Genomic DNA, 18839 nt, shown 5'->3' with positions numbered 1-18839 from the left:
GCTGGGCTCCCTGCTCAGCAGGGAGTTTGCTTCTCTCTCTCCCTCTGCCTCTCCCTCCCGCTCATGTGCTCTCTCTCTCTCTCTCTCTCTCTCAAATAAATAAAATCTTTAAAAAAAGAATTAAAGATGTGGATAAAGATTAAGGCTCAAACAAGTGAGGATGGGAGGGGAAAATAAGGAGGAGGAGAAGGGAGAGGGAGAGAGGAAGGAGAAGAGAAGGGAAGAGAGAAAAAGAATCACTACAAATGCCCAGTAATAGCACGTAGTTCCATATATAATTTTCCACCTCTACAAGGAAGAACTCAACAACCGTTACAAAGTTATGGCCAGCCAACCTGCAAGCTTTTCCCAAGAAGACCTCTCGAGAAAATACAGCCAACAGAGAATTGATGAGGGAAGACAGCAAGGGGTTAGGGTTTCCAGATTTAGCAAACAAAAAGCAAAAACCAGGGCACCCAATTATATTGGATTTTCCGATAAGTATCGAATAATTTTTAGTATAAGAACAGCCCAGGCGGGGCGCCTGGGTGGCTCAGTGGGTTAAGCCGCTGCCTTTGGCTCAGGTCATGATCCCAGGTCCTGGGTTCGAGCCCCACATCGGGCTTTCTGCTCAGCAGGGAGCCTGCTTCCTCCTCTCTCTCTGCCTGCCTCTCTGCCTACTTGTGATTTCTCTCTGTCAAATAAATAAATAAAATCTTTAAAAAAAAAAAAAGAAAAAGAAAAAGAACAGCCCAGGCAATATTTGTTTGGAACATACCTGCTCTAAAAACAGAATCTGTGGTTTATCTGAAATTCAGATCTAACATGGAATCCCATGTTTTCTCTGGCAATCCTATGAGAAGAGGGATGCCAGAGTTTCAACAACAGGTTCACTTCCAAGCCCAGGGGCGGGGGCGGGGAGCGGGGGTCGTTGTGCCGGGGGAAGAGGGAAGTGTCCTGAAGGCCTCAGTAGTTAGAATAATTGTTGCCTCTCCTAGACTCATCTCTCCCCATGGCCACTGGAGAGCCCTCTGTTGACAGTTTTCTTGCAATGTGGGAGCCTGGGAAGACAGGGACGAAAAGCCTCAAGCAAAAATAGCAAATACGATATGTCAATTAAAAAATGAGAAATTATTTAAAAAAAAAAAAAGAAAGAAATAGCAAATACGGCCCATGGACTAATGGGTGGAGAAAGTTGGGGACAATTGGAAAACTGTGTTAAGGGCTTTGAAAACATTTAAACTCTTGAGCTCACTGATTCCATTTCTAAGGTTTCATCCTAAAGAGGATGTTTGTTTGTTTTTAAGATTTTATTCATTTATTTGACAGAGAGAGAGATCACAAGTAGGCAGAGAGGCAGGCAGAGAGAGAGGGGGAAGCAGGCTCCCCGCTGAGCAGAGAGCCCCATGCGGGACTCGATCCCAGGACCCTGAGATCATGACCTGAGCCAAAGGCAGAAGCTTAACCCACTGAGCCACCCAGGCACCCCTAAAGAGGTCGTTTAAAGGGTACCATGAAAACTTAGCAGTGATTATGTTCAGGACAACCTTATTTGCAATCACGAAAAACAAAAAGCAACCTAAGTATCCACCGATAATAGCAGACTGCTGACTTAAATATGTGATGTATGCATTTTGGAATTCATAACACAGACATTAAAAATGGCGCTCAGGAAAGATGTGATTGATATCAGAGAAGAAACCATATAAAAATGGTTCACAAAGGTTAGGATCCAATTTTGCACAGTACCTATGCATAAACTCCATTCAAAATGTTACGATGATGATTTTGAAGGAAACTTTATTTCTTTCATTTGCTTCTCTGCGTTTTTTTTTTCACCATACGCATGTATTATCTGAAGCCACTGTGATTGGAAAAGACGCTTGGTGTGGTATCTTGATGACTTCTAAAGCGTTTTGTGTTTTGCGGGGTCAGGGTGGCACAGTTGGTTAAGCAGCCGACTCTTGATTCTGGCTCAGGTCATGATCTCAGGGTCGTGGGATCGAGCCCTGCACGGGTCTCCGTGCTCAGTGTGGAGTCAGCTTGAGATTCTCTCTTTCTCTCTCTGCCCCTCCTGCTGTGCTCTCTCTCTCTCAAATAAGTAGATAAATTTTTTTTAAGACATTTTGTTTTTGTTTTAAAATTACCACAGGACACGACTTTCTGCAGAGCCAAATCCCGCCAGCCTTGGGTCACTGTAACCACAGCAGAAACCCCTCCTTTTTATCTCTTTTATCTCTTTGGCCTCCTCTGTAGCCAGGGAGAGCCCATTTGGGGCTAGCAGCCCACCTGCAGGTCTGTGCGAATCCTGACCTGCAGTCTTCAAGCCCATTCTCCCTTCAAGTCTTGCTGGGATCAGAGCACCTTCACCTCAGACTAATTTTTAAGCAGCCCCCAAGATGGCCTTGCCAATGCCTCTGGGCTTGGTCGGGTGCTCTTACATTCTCATTGCCAAGACCCCATGTCCTACCACCATCCATCCACTTCCCCTCCCCCCACCCCCGATAATCACCTGGGCACTTGTGTTTCTCCCTAAATCACCCATGTGCACCCTTTAAAGCACCCTGCCTCCTCCCTCCGTGCTTCTCGAACGTCACCTGTGCCTGACACGTGGCAGTCAGCCTGTGATCAAGAAAAGTAGGCAGGCAGGCGGGCACAGAGTACACACAGTCCTGGAGTTTCATTAAAATGAGACCTCGAGACGGCAAGTGCAGGTGGAAAATCTTCCAAATCGCATGATAGAGACCTCAGGAGGGCAACAGCATTTATCAAAGGGGGTGAGTCACCCCCCAGAGAAATCCAATTATATATCCTGCTTTGCATTCGGGTATCAATATTCTATTCTTGACCCCCCTCTGGGTGGTGCTGGGGCCCTCCTGCGCAGTCCTTTCTCCGATATCTGCTGAGCTCCCACCAATGCACCAGCTCCTCTCCCAAACCTACCTTGCCCACAGCCACAGTCATCTTGCACGCTGGTCTAGTACTAACAGCAGCTAGCCTTCACCTGAGCACAGACCCTGGTCTAGAACTGGACCTGGCACTGTCTCATTTAATCTATAGGGAAGGTATTATCATTCTTAACTTTATAGAAGGCTCAGAGAGGTTGAGTAAATTGTCCAATATCACACAGCTGACAAAGGACGAAGGCAAGATTTGCAAGGAGGCAGTCTGACTCCGGAGCCCTGACAATTGTCACTACAACACACTGACTAGAAGTGCTCCACAGACACACCAGCTTGTCCCGTTCTGCCCCAGGACCCCCGTCCTTTGTCCCATCCCTGCCATCAGGACCCTCTTCAAATGCTTTCAACAAGGGTTAGCTCCAAGATGTGAGGAGGCCACATTCACATATCTTTTATACACTGTATTGTTATAATTGTTCTGTTTTATTGTTAGCTACTGTTAATCTCTTACTGTGCCTAATTTATAAATGAGCCTTTCTCATAGGTATGTATGTCTTAAGAAAAAGCATGGTATACATGTAGAGTTTGGTGTTCTGTGTGGTTTCAGGCCTCCACCTGTGGGTCTGGGAAGTATCCCAGTGGAACTATCATAAAATATATTTGGTCTTTGTCCCTAGCTCCTAGCACAGAGCTCTTAAAACCCTGGGTGGAATTTCCGGAGGGTAAAGATTGTCTTTTGTCATTCCTAATGATCCCCTTGAGAACAAACACCCGAGTTCCTGCCAATGAGGTGATCAGAGTGGAACTACACATTAGTGTCATGTAGGGGCTGGTCTACCAGAAAGACCAAACCTGTGATTAGAAGGTGAGCGCTTTCAGTCTCTACCTCCCTCCCCAGACTCTGAAGAGAGAGGAAAGGAATGCAAACTAAGTTATAAAAACGCTTGAACAGTGAGATTCAAGGAGTTTCTGGCTTGGTGGACGCACATGGGCTGGGCAGGCTAGTGTGCCTGGAAAGGGTATGGAAGCTCGGCATCACCCCACCATCCCTGTCTTGTGCCCCATGCCTCTCTTCCATTTGGCTGTTCCTGAGGTGTAGCCTTCAAAATAAACCAGTCAACACAAGCAAAATGCTTTCCTAAATTTTCTGAGCCAATTTAGCGAATTATCCAATCTAGGGGGAGGGATGTGGGAACCCCAAAATTGTAGTTGGCTGGACAGAAGTGTAGGCATGCCCGGAAGTTGTGACAGGCATCTGAAGTGAGTGCAGTCTTGGCAGGGAATGAGCCCTTTAACTTGTGGGATCCGACCCTAACTCCAGGTAGGTGGTGCCAAAATTGAATTAAATGGTTGGATATTCAGTTGGGGTCAGAGAATCAGAAAGTTGGTATGGAAGAAGGATGCGTATTTGCTCAAAAACATCAAACACTAAACCAAAGAGTTACAGAGAAGGTAAGCAATTTGCCCAAGATCACAGAGCAGGTGAGTGGCTCCGCTGGGATATCAGCTCTTACCCAAATAAAGCTCTTGACCTTCGATCACTCCATTAGGCTTCCTCTAGCTGTTGCTGACTACGTCACATTCCCCAGCAGCACTTGGTCCCACAGCCAACATCTCAACCCAGGTACCATCTCTAAATGTGGTGCTGGTTCAGCCCCAAAGCCGAAACCCTGACCACGCTGTGCTTCTCATTCACCGTGCCAACGCAGCAAGAGGAGAGGACCTCTCCAAGTTTCTCAAGATGGCTCAATGTGACCAAAGGAAAAACCAGACAGAGGGATGGCAGACGACAGATGGCTGGAGGACTGACTCTTCCAGGCAGTTAATGATGCCCTGGGCAAGTCTCCCTGAATTTAATCCGAGATCATCACAGCCTGAGACACATCCTCTCTAAATTGTGCTAGCAGCAGGTGGAATTTTCCCCCAGAATCCAAAAGGCCAGTCCTAGTGCGTCTAAGAGGCAGCACCAGCACCCGGAGACAAGGAGTGACAGCGGATAATCACCCTCTGCTGGGGAAGGAGGGTGCAGAGGTCCCTTTTCATAACCTGGTCCAGCTCACCAAGCTCTATCTGGGGAAACCTCACGGGAAGCCAAAATGTTAGCTTATCCAGGCATTTTCTAAAGTGCTGCTTTCAAAGTGAAATTCAGATCTCATTTTATAATTGCACCATTTCTGTCTCGGGCCAAACTCGAGGTCCACGACTCCCTCCTGGGGTCACAGAAGGCACGGATAAGCATTCTCATGACTACGTGAGAAGTGCTTACAGGAGCTGGGCTCTATACTAGTTCTTTTTGCACATTCATTCATTTATTCTTCATTCCGAAGGGTGTGAATTATATTTGTACCGGTTTTACAGATGAGGGACTCAAAGCTTAAAGTTTCCGCAGTCCGTCCGTGGTAAGGCTGGGAGTGACTCCCTGCACCATCCGGCTCCAGAATCCACGTTGATCCTATTCTATTTTGATCCCCCAAATCCCTCTGCAGTTTGGTGAAGAAGCTCAGAAATTCCCTAACTGCCAGCTCTCAGCTCGCTCACTTGATCTCTTGGGAAAAAAAAAAAAAAAAAGGAGATTATGTGTTGGTTTTTCGAGGGCAAACACAGGTAGGCCATGGAGCGAGTTGAACGTGACTGTCGCTGAACGATTATATATTCGGGTTCCGGTGATAAGCTTTTAGAAAGCTAATTGTGAGTTTCTTGATAAATACGGCACCAGGTTCAATTAAAAGCCTAATCAGTGTATTCTGATAACAGACACGAGGATGAAGACAACAGATGGCTTTGGGATTTTCATGAGTCACGAGAGACCACAAACACATTTCATTCTGATTCTGATCACGGTTAGAAGCAACTGGAAAGAGAGGTACCTATTGCCGTTCCAGGAGCCATGCTAACGCTGGGAAGACTTTACACTTTCAGACTGAGGCCAATTCTCATCAAGAAAAAATTAGGAAAATAAGAAGATGAGTCTCTTCTGGAAAGGCTCTGGGTGTGTGTCAGTCAGGGATCCCTCAGGAAAGCAGAACCACCATGAATTATGGGGCAAGGGATACACTGTAGGAACTGGACTTTTCACCATCGTGGGAGGAGTTGGGGACACGCAGGTCTGGGAGGGGTGGTGGAAGACCAGGGGAGTCACCAGCCATATGAGAAGTCAGGTACATATAGCCAGCAAGGCGGGGCTGTAGAGGAAAGGCAGGTGGAGGGGTCTTTGGGAGGCTGTTGTCTTGGCTTCCAAGGGTCTAAGAGATGGAGGACTGCTGTTGGTCAGCAGGGCCAGCCCTGGGGATGACAAGCTGGTTGAGAAATCGGCGAAAGTCAGGAGGAGCTGGAACCTCCATGTCTTCTCTATCTGATTGCCTCCTCATCCAAACATGGCGGCCCTCAGTGAATCAACACTGCACTTCCTGTCTGCCTCTTGGATCTCCCACCTTTAACCCAGAAACAGACAAGGAATGGGATTCTGGGGTTCCTGACTGAGCTATGGTTTCAAGAGACCCTCCCAGCATGGGCTAGAAGGAACAGAAATTGTCTCAAGCTCATCTGATGAAAGATAGTTTAACCAAAAAAATGGGGAGAAATGTTATCACTTTGACAGCTGGTGCCCAGATCTATCTTGGGGAAGAAAGAGTTTTTGTTTAGAATCTTAACTTGACAAACAGCTGGGGTAGTGTGTCTGAGAGCCCAGGTGTCTTTTGGCACAATGGCTTTTGGGAAGCAGGTGAAACTGCTCTGCCTGAGACTGGGAGGGAGGGTGCACCTGGGTGGCTCAGTCAATTGAGCATCTAACTCTTGGTTTTGGCCCACGTCCTTGATCTCGGGCTCCATGCTCAGCATGGAGTCAGCCTGAGATTCTCTCTCTCCCTCTGTCCCTCCCTGAAACATATCTTTAAAAAAAAAAGAGGGCGCCTGGGTGGCTCAGTGGGTTAAAGCCTCTGCCTTCAGCTCAGGTCATGATCCCCGGGTCCTGGGATCGAGCCCTGCATCGGGCTCTCTGCTCAGCAGGGAGCCTGCTTCCTCCTCTCTCTCTGCCTGCCTCTCTGCCTACTTGTGATCTCTGTCTGTCCGATAAATAAATAAAATCTTAAAAAAAAAAAAAGGACAGGAAGGGGAAGTTGTCTTCCTGGGAACTGTTAGGTCTGAGCTAGGTGGATGAGCCTGGGCCCTGGAAGTAGAGAAGGGCCAGGAAAAAGCAACCGCTTGGTACAAGATGCCTAAAAGGAGCCCATTAGCTGAGAATGTCAAGCTGGGTTTTTAAATAGCTGCGAAGGGCTCAGTGCAAGCCCTTTCTGGATGTTTAGTTCGACAACTCCTCGGACGACCCGTGGAAGTAGCATAGGGCTTTGTCCTGTTCTGTCATTATGGAAACTGGTCAAGTCACCTACCCACGAGGATGGGGTTCCAGGATGCAGGGAACCAAGCCTGGGGGCAGAGAAAAGCAGAGCAGGGAAACCCCGAAATTCACTAACAGCACAGCGGAAGATTTGGGGTTTCCCCAGGCTGCGGCCACACAAGTGTGAGGCCCTTCTCCAAGGGTCCGGACAGCAGACACCCAGGCGGTAAGAAGATACAACATCCTATAGAAAGGCCCAGTTCAGCTGAGCTGCTTGGGGACTGGTAATGGGAACGTCATAGCCAAGATCGTCCTCTGCTTTCCGAGACGACAGTGTCTCTTGTTTGCTACCCTCAGGCAGCTGTGCTATCCTCCTTCCTTCCCAAAGACAGGCTTTCTGTGCTCATCCACTGACTTTGGTTTGCAAATCCATCACCGAACTGGCCCAGTCTCCCTGTATCCCAAGGAGAGAGACTCTGAGTCAGTCTGGACCAGTCAGCTCTGGCCTGCAGAGGGGTGTAAGGAGAGACGGAGACCTTAAGAATTGAGCATAGTATCCTGGCACTCACTGTCCCTCCTCCCCATCACCCATCTGAAGCTTCCGTATCCTCCCCAGGAGTCATGCATTTTTTGTCCTCCCCCAGATGCCATTAAGACAGAGCTCTCATCTACACTGTTCATTCCCACGTTCCCAGGACCTGACCCATGATAATAATATCATAGATGCCGGCTGCATGAAGGAAGGAATAAATCAACACTTGAACATCCCCAGGTGTGGAAACTCAAGATCTCCCAAGTCTCCCACTTTTTATAGCTCCAAGTGTTTGGGGTGCTCTCTCTCAGGCTGAGATGGTAACCTGATTCACCAGCGGCATCTGTGTTTGGTCCCGGTTGCACAAAGAAGAAACAGTCTCCCTCTTCTACCAGGCAGTCCTTCAGTTGTCTCGAGACACATCTCAAGTGCCCCGAGCCTTCTCTCCAGTCTGAACTTCCTTGTCACGGAGGAGACCTTCAGTCTACCTCCCAATCTCCCTCCCTTCTCCCGTGCCCCCTATTCAAGATACATAACTGTACGACTAGTCACCAAGAGTGCAGGCCCAACATCTGCTCTTACAAACATGTCTGTTCTTTTCCAAACTCGACTACTTCTGGAAGCAAAGGAAAGTAACATTTCCTGAGTGCTTACACTGTGGCAGGCACTGGTCTGAGCACTTCGTGTATAAATGACTTCCTTTATTCCCCATAACCACCCTGTGCAATGTTGGAGCCATCGCCGTTTGACAGGTGAGAGAGCTGGGGCTCTGAGAGGTTAAATATTTGACCAAGACTGCACAGCCTGGAAATGGCAGTGCTAGAGTTCCAACGTACGTATAATCTAACCTAGAACAAGTATAGGTCTCTCTCTTGATCAGAAGGCCATGCTGTCCGAGATGAGGACACCCAGAAGTGACAATACAGGCTTCCTTCCCACTGGCAGAACCCCAACTAGGAGTGTCTTGGATTGACTTCATATAATTCAAAACCCTTGAGGGTTTTGAGCTTTATGGGATCTGCGTAATTTGGAGGAAAGAAAGACCCAGAGTGGGTCAAAATTCCAGAAGGAAAAAAAAAATCCGCGTATCTGATCATTCAGCGAATAGCAGCCAATTAAATAAAGTGAAAGATGTAAATCAGGATATTTACATTTCCTGGGGGTTGGGGGCCAGCAAAGCTCATGGACGGGAAACACCAAGGCACACCCTCTAAGCCGTTTGTACCTTCTGTCTTTCCTTTTCTCCGTGAGCATCCTGCCTGGGAAATATCAAGGGAGGGCTGGCTCTCATGGGAAGAGACAATGTGGAAATGAAGCCAGCCCAGTCCAGTGTTCTCTGATTCCACACCGAGCGCTTAGGAAAAGCTGAACCTTCCGCTGAGATCATCGAGTGATACCGCCGAGCCCTTCTCAAGTTCTGCTGCCATTCAAATCAGCACTGCTCCAGAAACACGCAGGGAGAATGAGAAAACCTTTAACTGTCAGGCCGCGTGTGTGCATTACCAAGGTGCTCCCTCCCCCTCTCCCTCTTTGTCTCATAAGATGCCACTTCTTTGGGAGATTTCAAAAAATAATGAGAATTTAGCATAAGATCAAGCAATGTACATTCTCCACGTAGAGGGTGCCTTCCCCTCTGCTCAGCTCAGCCACGGCCCTATCTGTCACCATCATGGCCACACTGAAACTCCAGCTCGATGCTGAGCCCCAATGTGATTTGCTATCGGTCTCTCCTAATGTGGCCTGCTGGATAATGTCCCTCAGAGATATGCACGGCCTAATCCCTGGAAGCTAGGAATATGGGGGACTTTGCGGGTGGAATTACATTAAGGATCTTGAGATGGGGAGATTTCTCTGGGTTATTCTGGCGGGTTCTAAATGTACTCACAAGCAGCCTCATAAGAGGGAGATAGAGTGAGATTTGGGTGGAGAAGAGGGAGGAGATGGGATGATGTCAGCAGAGAGAGATTTAAAGATTCCCTTCTGCTGGCTTTGACAGGGGCAGAAGGGCCCACCAGCCAAGGACTGTGAGAAATGCAGTTCTAGAAACTGGAAAACACAAGGAAAAAGATTCTCCCCTGCAGCCTCCCGGAGAAGCGTGGTCCCGCGGACGCTTGATTTCAGCCCAGTGATGCCAATTTCAGACCTCTGGTCTCCAGAAGTGTAAGAGCATATATGTGTTATTTTAAGACACCAACTCTGTGGGACTTTGTTATGGCAGCCATGGGAAACTCATACACTTCTCAAAGTGTCTACACGGCAAGTTGTGTGTCATGCTGTCATTCCGCTGGAATGCTATGAACTGGATCCACCATTTGTCTAACCCTCACAGGGCCAGGCCCCTCTCACTACCTGGACTTGCCAGCCCCAGGGGAGCCCTTGCAATGGGTCAGGCACTGGGAGGAGCGGGAAGATGAGCTCTTGTTCATCGATGATGTAAGCATTCACTGTGCACCTGCTCTGAGTTTGGGCATGTGCTGGGAGTGAAAACAGATCAGCCTCCGTTCTCAGCAAGGCCAGTGTCTGGGAGGAGAAGGATATTGAGCACATACTCACGCCAATGCATGGAGATCTAAGTGGAGGGAAAGTCTTCTAAGAAAAGGACGGTGGTTGGGGGATAACACTGGACACAGACCGGGAAGTCCTGGGAAGGCTTCCCTTCCCTGGATCTGAGCTCTGGAGGGAGAGGGAAAGTCAACCAGGCAAAGAGGATGGTGGGAGAAGGGGTCTAGGCAGAAGGAACAGCATGGAAAATGGCCTCAGTGGCAGGAAAGGGCGTGGAGTGTGTGTGGGGTGCAGATCAGGAGTAGGGGCTGGGGCAGAGGAACGATGAAGGGAGAACAGAAAGCAGAAGAGACAGGAATGGACCTGGTGGTATCAGGTAGGCTTAATCACAGTAACACATTCTGGAAAGTGTTTAAAACTGGGAGCGTGGTCTGATTTGCATTTCCAAAGGCTCCCTGTGGCTGTGGCACCCTGGCCCGTAGGGCAGCTGGGTAGAAGGCTGGGAGGTTCTTGAGATCAGGGACAGAGGTGGGAATGCGCACTTGGGTGTTGGCCATGACGATGGAGGAAAGTGGACAGTTTTTAAAACTACTGTAGGGGGTAAAATGGACTCAGTTTGCGAATGGATTGAATACGCAAGGCGGCAAATTGGAAGGAGTCAAGAATGATGTCTGACTTCAGCATTTGGCATTTCCATGATAGATGGTGGTGCTGGGCCGCTTGCAGAGCTGTGCTTGGTGGGGGCAGGCCTGGGGGATGGCATGGGAATCCTGAGTTTGGACTTGGACATACTGGGTTCGATGTATCTGAGACATTGATGCAAAGATATCAAAGATCATAAACTTGCTTCCGTTTCTTAGCATTTTTCCTTTAAAAAGGGACAGGTAGGGGTGCCTGGGTGGCTCGGTCACCGAGAGAGAGTGTCCGAATGAGAGTTTCTTTAGGGCAGTGCTAGATTGATGGACATGTACAACAGTGTGGATGCTTTCCAATAGAACAGCCATTAGGCTTAGTCAATGAACGAGCCCTTGAATTGTAGTAGCACTAATGAATGACTATACTTTTCATTTTATTTCCATGAATTTAAATTGAAATAGCCACATGGAGCTTGGGCTTACCCAGTCATACAGAGCCGCTCCAGAGTATCCCCAGGGGAGAAACTACTGGTTGTAGAGGTAAGTACATGCTCATTTTTACTAGGTAATTCCAGATTGTTTTACAAAGTGCTAGAGCCAATATCCCTTTATCTTAATCAGCCTTCTCCAACTTCCTAGGTCTTTGCTAGCCAGAGAAGGCATCCAGATGGAAGTTTCTGAGAATAAACAGGGCTGTGGTAGTCAGGATTCTCCCATGGAACAGAAGCAATAAGAGATTTGATTGACTGATTGAGCGATTGATTATTTCATTATAAGGAAGGGGCTCACTTGATCATCAAGGCTGAGAAGTCCCAAGATCTATCATCCGCCACCTGGAGAAGCAGGAGAGCCCATGGTATACCTCCAGGCCAAAAGCTGGCAGGCTCAAGCCCCGAGAAGAGTTGATTTTTCAGTTCAAGTCCACAGGGAGGATAAGATCAATATCGCAGCTGAAAGCAGGCAAATTTCCCGCTTTCTCAGCCTTTTTGTTCTTTTCAGGCCTTCAGTGGGTTGCACGAGGCCACCCGCTCCGGGAAAGGCAATCTGCTTTACTCCATCCACTGATCCAAATGTCTCATCTCACCCAGAACCCCCCGCATGGACTCCCCAGAATAACGTAAAACCGAATGTCTGGTGACCCCACAGCCCCAGTCAAGCAGACACATGAACTTCACCATCACAAGAGCCTACTGTTGTGATCTCCATCCCAGCTCACCAGCACACAGGGCGCTCAGATCCTCGGAGGTAAGAGAACTAAGTCCTGGATGGTAAGACCGTCTGAGTTCCCAGAGAGAAGAGTTTCCTTTCCTGAAGTGTGTTCTGACTGCAAAAGGCAACTTGGAACAGCAGAAACTTGTTGAGCAGGGGACATAATCTTTCTCCATTTGATCAGCCCAGTTTCCCACGCCCATCCCTACCTCCTGGCATGTTTACAAATTCAGGAGGATCTTTCCACTCAGAGGTCCAACCTGCAATGTCCTCCATCCTCTCTCCTTCTCCCTCCATTTCCCTACCCCTCCCTCTTTCCTCCCCGCCCAACTCCTCAATTCCATGCACATTTTGTCCAAAAAAAAAAAAAAAAAAAGCTTTTCAGATCTTCTGCATTGAGAGCATCTCTTTCCACCTGATACCTACAGTGGCTCTGTCAACAGTGACCTGTTCTTAGAGGATGCTATTTAAAACCCGGAGTGTAACGGGTGTGAAGCAGAATTCCCGAACGTGGCTAAGATGTGTCAAGTTACATAAACGCACAGGCTTCGTTTTGCCCTTGGCTTGAAGCTTAACGGACTTAAGAATCGCCAGCTCGTTGAAGACCAAAAAACAAAAAACAACAACAAAAAAAATGCAGGTGTATAAAACATTTTTAAAAATAACACGGGTGATAATAAAGTCAAGGCCCCAGGGTGGAGCTGGTCTTACTGGTGGAGAGCCGCTCCCCAAGCTTCCCAGGGAGAGGAGTGTGTTCTGGGTGTTCTCTGGGGATGACTCAGCACCCTGATCTCCTGTGATCCTTCAAAGCACAACCCTTAACAGTGAAAGAGAGGATTTGCTTATTTCCTTAGGAGGAAAAGCCACCTACTTTCAGACGTGTCCTCTCTTTTCATCTCTGGCTGTCTTGCTGCCAGAAAAGCGTCGATGCCCCATTGTACAGAGGGAGAAACTGAAGGTGAAACACAGCTAAAAATCTGCTCCAGGGCCACACGGTTGGTTACAAGTCGAAACTGGGGTTCAGGGGCGCCTGGGTGGCTCAGTGGGTTAAAGCCTCTGCCTTCGGCTCGGGTCATGATCCCAGGGTCCTGGGATCGAGCCCCACCTCAGGCTCTCTACTAAGCAGGGAGTCTGCTTCCTCCTCTTTCTCTCTCTGCCTGCCTCTCTGCCTTGTGATCTCTCTTTGTCAAATAAATAAATAAAGTCTTAAAAGGAAAAAAAAGAAAGAAACTTGGGTTCAAAGTCAGTTGAGAGACCCCCATAGCATGGTGGTTGGGATGGACACTGGACCCAGAATACTTGGGAGAAACCAGTATCTGCTACTTAATGGATGCTGGGCAACCCCAGGCAAGTTACTCGACCTCTCTGTGCATTAGTTTCCACCTCCTCTAAAAGATGAGAAGTAGCCGGGTGGGACATGGCTGCTGCCTACCTCTATAGTTGTAGTGAGGATTAAATGAGTCAACGCACATGAAATATTTAGAATGCTGCTCAGCCTAGCAAGTACTCGGAATGCTGCTGTTCACAACCCATGTGCCTTCTACCCTCCCCACCGGACTCCCTGCCATCTGGATCCTAGGGCTTGACCTCTCCACCATGCTGGTACTACTTAATGAAACCAAGTAACTGGGGTTCAGGCCGTGGCTCTGGAAACAGCAGAAAGTGAGTGCTATGCTCCTGAAATCCATCCTGCACAAGCCCGCCGCCTCCCCTCCTCACTGCGCCTCCCCTCCCCACTGTGGGGCTGACACTCCCTGATTAAAACCCGCCACTGCCCACGGCAAGCCGAGAGACAGAGCACGCTATCCCTTTTATGAAAATCCGGCAAGCGGGTGTAAAATGAAGATAACCACCCCCTGCGCCTGCTCAGAGGCGTAAGATTCTTAATTATCTGAAGCCCAGAGAAACGGCAGGGCCGGTATTGTTCCGAGATGGCAGGAGAGCCCAGGCAGGCAAGCACGGGCTGCTGAGTTAGGAAAAGCTAATGGTGTGATTCAGTGCCTGGAATTAAAGGTGAGAAAATGAGTCTGAGCTTGGCGACAGCCCAGGTGGGACAGGCGAGAGGGAGTGGCAGGGACCCAGGGCAGCGGCAGAGGGACGGGAGGTGGGTGGTACGGAGGCTCACGGAGAGAACAAAGCAGACTCCAGGCTTTACCTCCTGGACATTTGGTACCTAGTACAGGGGTGTGTTTGTGATACGGAGGGGTTTACTGACTCATTCAAATGAAGCTCATAAAACCACCAAACTTCACGTGGGAGAGCTCCAGCTGCCATGTAGCAACCTGTAAACCAGAGGAGAAGCTGAGGAAGGTGGAGAAGATAATGCCGTGCCCCCCAAGGTCAACTCATAGCCCTTCCCCAAGCCTGACCTTGTGGCTCTTAGTCAAGGTGAATAGGGGGTTGCCCTAGGGAGCCTGGGTGGCACAATGGGTTAAGCCTCTGCCTTCCGCTCAGGTCATGATCTCAGGGTCCTGGGATCGAGCCCTGCATCAGGCTCTCTGCTCAGCAGAGAGCCTGCTTCCCCCTCTCTCTCTGCCTGCCTCTTTGCCTACTTGTGATCTCTCTCTCTCTGTCAAAAAATAAATAAAAATCTTTTTAAAAAAAATAGGGGGTTGCCCTGATTTGTCCTTTCATTAATAGGTACTTTTCATAGATGGCGTGATCACGTGGGCTCAGGGCTGGCCTGCAGGAAGGGCTCACTGAATGTTGACTGTGGTGCCCCCTGAGAACATTGTAGAGCACTGCCAAGAATTCCTGGAAGGTTAACTTGCAAACCTGGCCGTCTAAGTTAGAGCTCATCATTTTGGGTTCCAAATAAATTGCTTCTCTCCAGAGAAAGAGTTTGGAAAAAATCCTGATGGAGTCCAGTTCACTGAGCCTCCCTCAGTAAAATCCTTTCCATTTCTACCACACTTAATTCAAGATGGCGGAGCAAGACAAAACCCAACCTGGGATTGTGTAATTGTGGGATTGTGGACGTCCAACGAGGAGTTTGTCCTCACATTCTAGAAGTGCTGGGCAAAGAAGAGAGGGAATAAAGAGTAAACAGCAGTTCTTCTATGCTCTGTCATGTGCCCAAGGTCATCCACTGAGGACACAAGAGAGCCAGGACAACCCCTGACTCTACTTCTCCTGAATCCATGCTGGTTCCCCGGGAATTAGGTAAATCTCACTCTTCTACTTCCTCACCATCCTGGCAAGAAGAGGGGTTGAACCAGCAAGACAAGAGCATGGAAGTCCATGAAAGAAAAATGTTAAACATTGGGGGTGTTGGGGGCAGCAGCCATTGGGCCCATTCTTAAAACAATCAATACAGCAGGAGACAGTAAAAGTGAGAAGACACTGGCAACCGTGAAATGTGGTCTGACTCACATAGTCTCCATAGGAGCTGATGGGCATTAACTTGATTACTTTGGAGCAGGTGTGACAAAACCAATCTCATCCTGGTTATTACAGCTTGGGACAGTTTCAGTCAACGGCTGTCACTTTCCTGTCACCCAGAGCTTCCCTGCCTGAGCCTGCAAATGCTTAGTATGGTCTGAAATTCTGTTTCCCTCTTACACTGTGCCAGGGGCCCTCGTGTGTGTGTGTGTGTGTGTGTGTGTGTGTGTGTGTAGGGAAGCTATTGGGAAAGGATGGAATGTGCACATTCTGCAAATATTAATTGCCCTAATAAGTGCTAAGCCCTATTCAAGAGGCTGGGAAGATAGAACAGTGAGGAAGATGAAAAGATTCCTACCCTTGTGGTGTATACTCCGTAAAGAATTTCCATCCTTCCTCCCCACCCCCCTTCCTCCCTTCCCTCATTCACTCACTGAATCAATACTCTGGGATCACTGCTTCCTAGCTCAGCTTCTGATTAGCTAATGAAACCGTGGGCAAATTTTTTAACCTCCGATTTTCTCTTCTCTAATAGGGACGGGAGAATGGGAGCCCTATAGCTGTGTGAGGACCTGGCTCCGAGAAAGAGATGGGAAACTGAATTCAAGAATGGCCCCACCTGGAGTGTTAGCCCTGTTCAGGGCTGAGTGGCCAGTGATCTCCATCCTGTGGTCCCTGGGTCCATCGCGCACCTTGGAGATTGATAAGGTGGGTACACCTCCAGGCAAGGTTCTATACCAGGTTGGGCCTGGTGGGGGGGCTGTCAATAGATCCCACTATTGTCTACAGGCTCCTAACAAGTCTCCCCTTTCTCTGGGGGCCGGGGAGCCGGCCCCTCCCCTGGAGAATGGCACTGAGCCCCCTCTTAGGTCCTGACTACACTGACATCCTTCTGTATCCTTTGAATAACTTGGTTTATTCCAGTATCTACTGAGGCGTGGGTGGTACAGTGGTGAGCCTAGCTGTTTTCAATTTATCCCTAGGTGGCACGATGGGGAAATTCAGTGAGTCAAGAATGTCAGGCCGTGCTTGGCCCAGAGCTGGACCCTACACGCAAGTCGTTCTTGTCATTGTGTTCTTGTCAACGTGCCAGGCTTGGGCCAGATGCTGGGGATAATGAGCATGCGCACACCCACACGGGATGCAAAGGTCAGTAAATGCAAAGTGACAGCCATTATTCCTACAGTCCCAAGAGCAACCTTTGCTCCTTCTTGAGCACCCGGAGGCCTGAAGGGAACTCAGAGGTTCTCTGTCTTCTTTCTTTTCTTTTCTTTTTCTTTTTCTTTTTTTTTTTTTAAGAGAGAGAGCTCACCTGAGAGTGGAAATTGGTAGAGGGAGAGACAGAATCTTTTTTCTTTTTTCTTTTTTTTTAAAGATTTTATTTATTTGAGAGAGAGAGAAGGGGGGGCAGAATCACACTCCCCACTGAGCAGGGCAGCCAATATTGGGCTCAATTCCAGGACTCTGAGGTCATGACCTGAGCCCAAAGGTGGATGCTTAACCGACTGGGCCACCCAGGTGCCCCAATTAAAGGTTATATGTTAAGTAATAGAAGAACAGTCATAAAACTATCCGTCAGAATTAATAAAAACCATTACTATTAGCATAGGTCATTTTTATGAATGGGGATTAAAGGTAGAAAGGAGGAAGAAAGACTTAATTTGCATGTACCGGCAAACCTCGAGATCATGCATTTTTTACAAATGGAAGGTTCAGGACTTCGGTGGAAGAAGTAGTGCAGATGTGGCAGGTCTAGCAAGAAAACTGGAATGAGAAGTGGAGCCGTAAGATAGGACTGAATTACTACCATGTCTTGATAAAACTTTCAACAGATAAGGAGCTGCTTCTCGTGGACGAGCAAAGATGGGATCTGGAGGACTGACTCTGGTTTGGAGAAGTTCTGCTGTGGGTGAAATGCAGTCAAGGAGCATCACATGCAGCAGAGAAATTGTTCATGAAAAGAAGAATCCATCCATGCAGCAGACTTCATTGTCTGCCAAAAAATTCACCTGACTCACTTTATAGCGAGTTCTGCTTTACCACAGGGACCCAGAACCGAACCCACAATACCTCTAAGGCACACCTGTATTATTTAGAGACTGTGATTATCCCCAACCCTCTTGCTGCCACTGAACTGTCAACCATTCCATACTTTTTGGGTTTACCCTTTGCCCGGAGTCCATCCAGAAGGAGGGTCTGCACGGAGATGTCATCATTGCCCCATCCTATGTGCAGATCCTGGCTGTTTCTCTCTAACTCGTTTCCATGGGGTGACTCTACCCATTACTTGCCTCTCTAGGGGCTGTCCCTGAGAATCTGTGTCTAGTTCCGTGGTCTCCCGTGCAAAGACCCAGAACTTTCTGCCACTCTTCTGTACTTGGGTGACCCACAGGCACCCGAAATTCCTGTCCGGTCCTGGCTATCTTGGGGGTTGGAATCACCTGACTTAGTCAAACACCTGGTCTTAGTCAATGCTTCTCCCACACAACCAATCCTTCCTCAAGTTCTTTTGAAAAACGAAAACAAAAAAAAAACCCCCAAAAACAAAAAAACAGAAAACCCACGAGGAGGAAGGGATTGTTTCTCTACATTCATGTATGTATTAGTTTCGCTTATCCCCAGATCAAAGGGAAGGTGTTTTTTATTTGTATTTTTATTGCATAATGGGCCTCAGTGAAATCAGTGAAATAAAGAATGGAATGTGTACCTTCCAGCGCCCGCCTGGAAGCTATGATGTTGCTGCTTTTTCCAGTGGAGGCTGGGTCAAATCATGCAATTCCGGGGTTGCCGGTGACCCCAGGAGAGGTATTATCATTTCCCCCCGTTTCACAAGTCAAGGAAATGAAGCTCAGAGAGAACCTGCCCCAAACTCTCCCAACTTTTTTGGATCTCTTAACTGTCTGAACCCAGAGGCTGTGTTCTTAACGACACGGACACATGTACCACCACTGGGTCCCCGTGTCTGCCTATCTCTCTTCCCTTTTCTCTTCTCAGAAACAAACATAGAAGGAGCTTGGACTCTTGGAGTCTTTGAGTCAGACTGGCTTGAATTCAATCCCAACTTCAAGGTCTTGTTTAAAATGGAAGGCTCTTTCGGGCACCTGGGTGGGTCTGGTCGGTTGAGCCTCCAACTCTTGGTTTCAGCTCAGGTCATGATCTCAGGGTTGTGAGATGGAGCCCTGCACTGGGCTTTGTGTTCAGCACCAAGACTGCTTAAGACTCTCCCTCTTTCTCCCTCTGCCCCTCCCCCCTCGTGCTCACCACCCCCCCAAGTAAATCATCAATCAATCAATCATAAGTCATAAAATGGAAGACTCTGATACCCATTCCTCTAGGCAGTTAAATATACATAAAGCCTTTATCCC

The 18839-nt window shown here is 48.3% G+C and overlaps 1 protein-coding gene across 1 annotated transcript in view; it reads right to left on the bottom strand.

Annotated features, from left to right (window-relative positions):
- The window catches only part of BMERB1 (bMERB domain containing 1), a 105183-nt gene that overhangs the window by 21395 nt on the left and 64949 nt on the right, over positions 1–18839 (bottom strand). The gene's annotated exons all lie outside the window — the stretch shown is intronic.

The sequence above is a fragment of the Lutra lutra genome, chromosome 18 (assembly GCF_902655055.1).
Source record: "Lutra lutra chromosome 18, mLutLut1.2, whole genome shotgun sequence".
Taxonomy (NCBI): Eukaryota; Metazoa; Chordata; class Mammalia; order Carnivora; family Mustelidae; genus Lutra; species Lutra lutra.
This window is presented reverse-complemented; position numbering and strand designations above follow the sequence as displayed.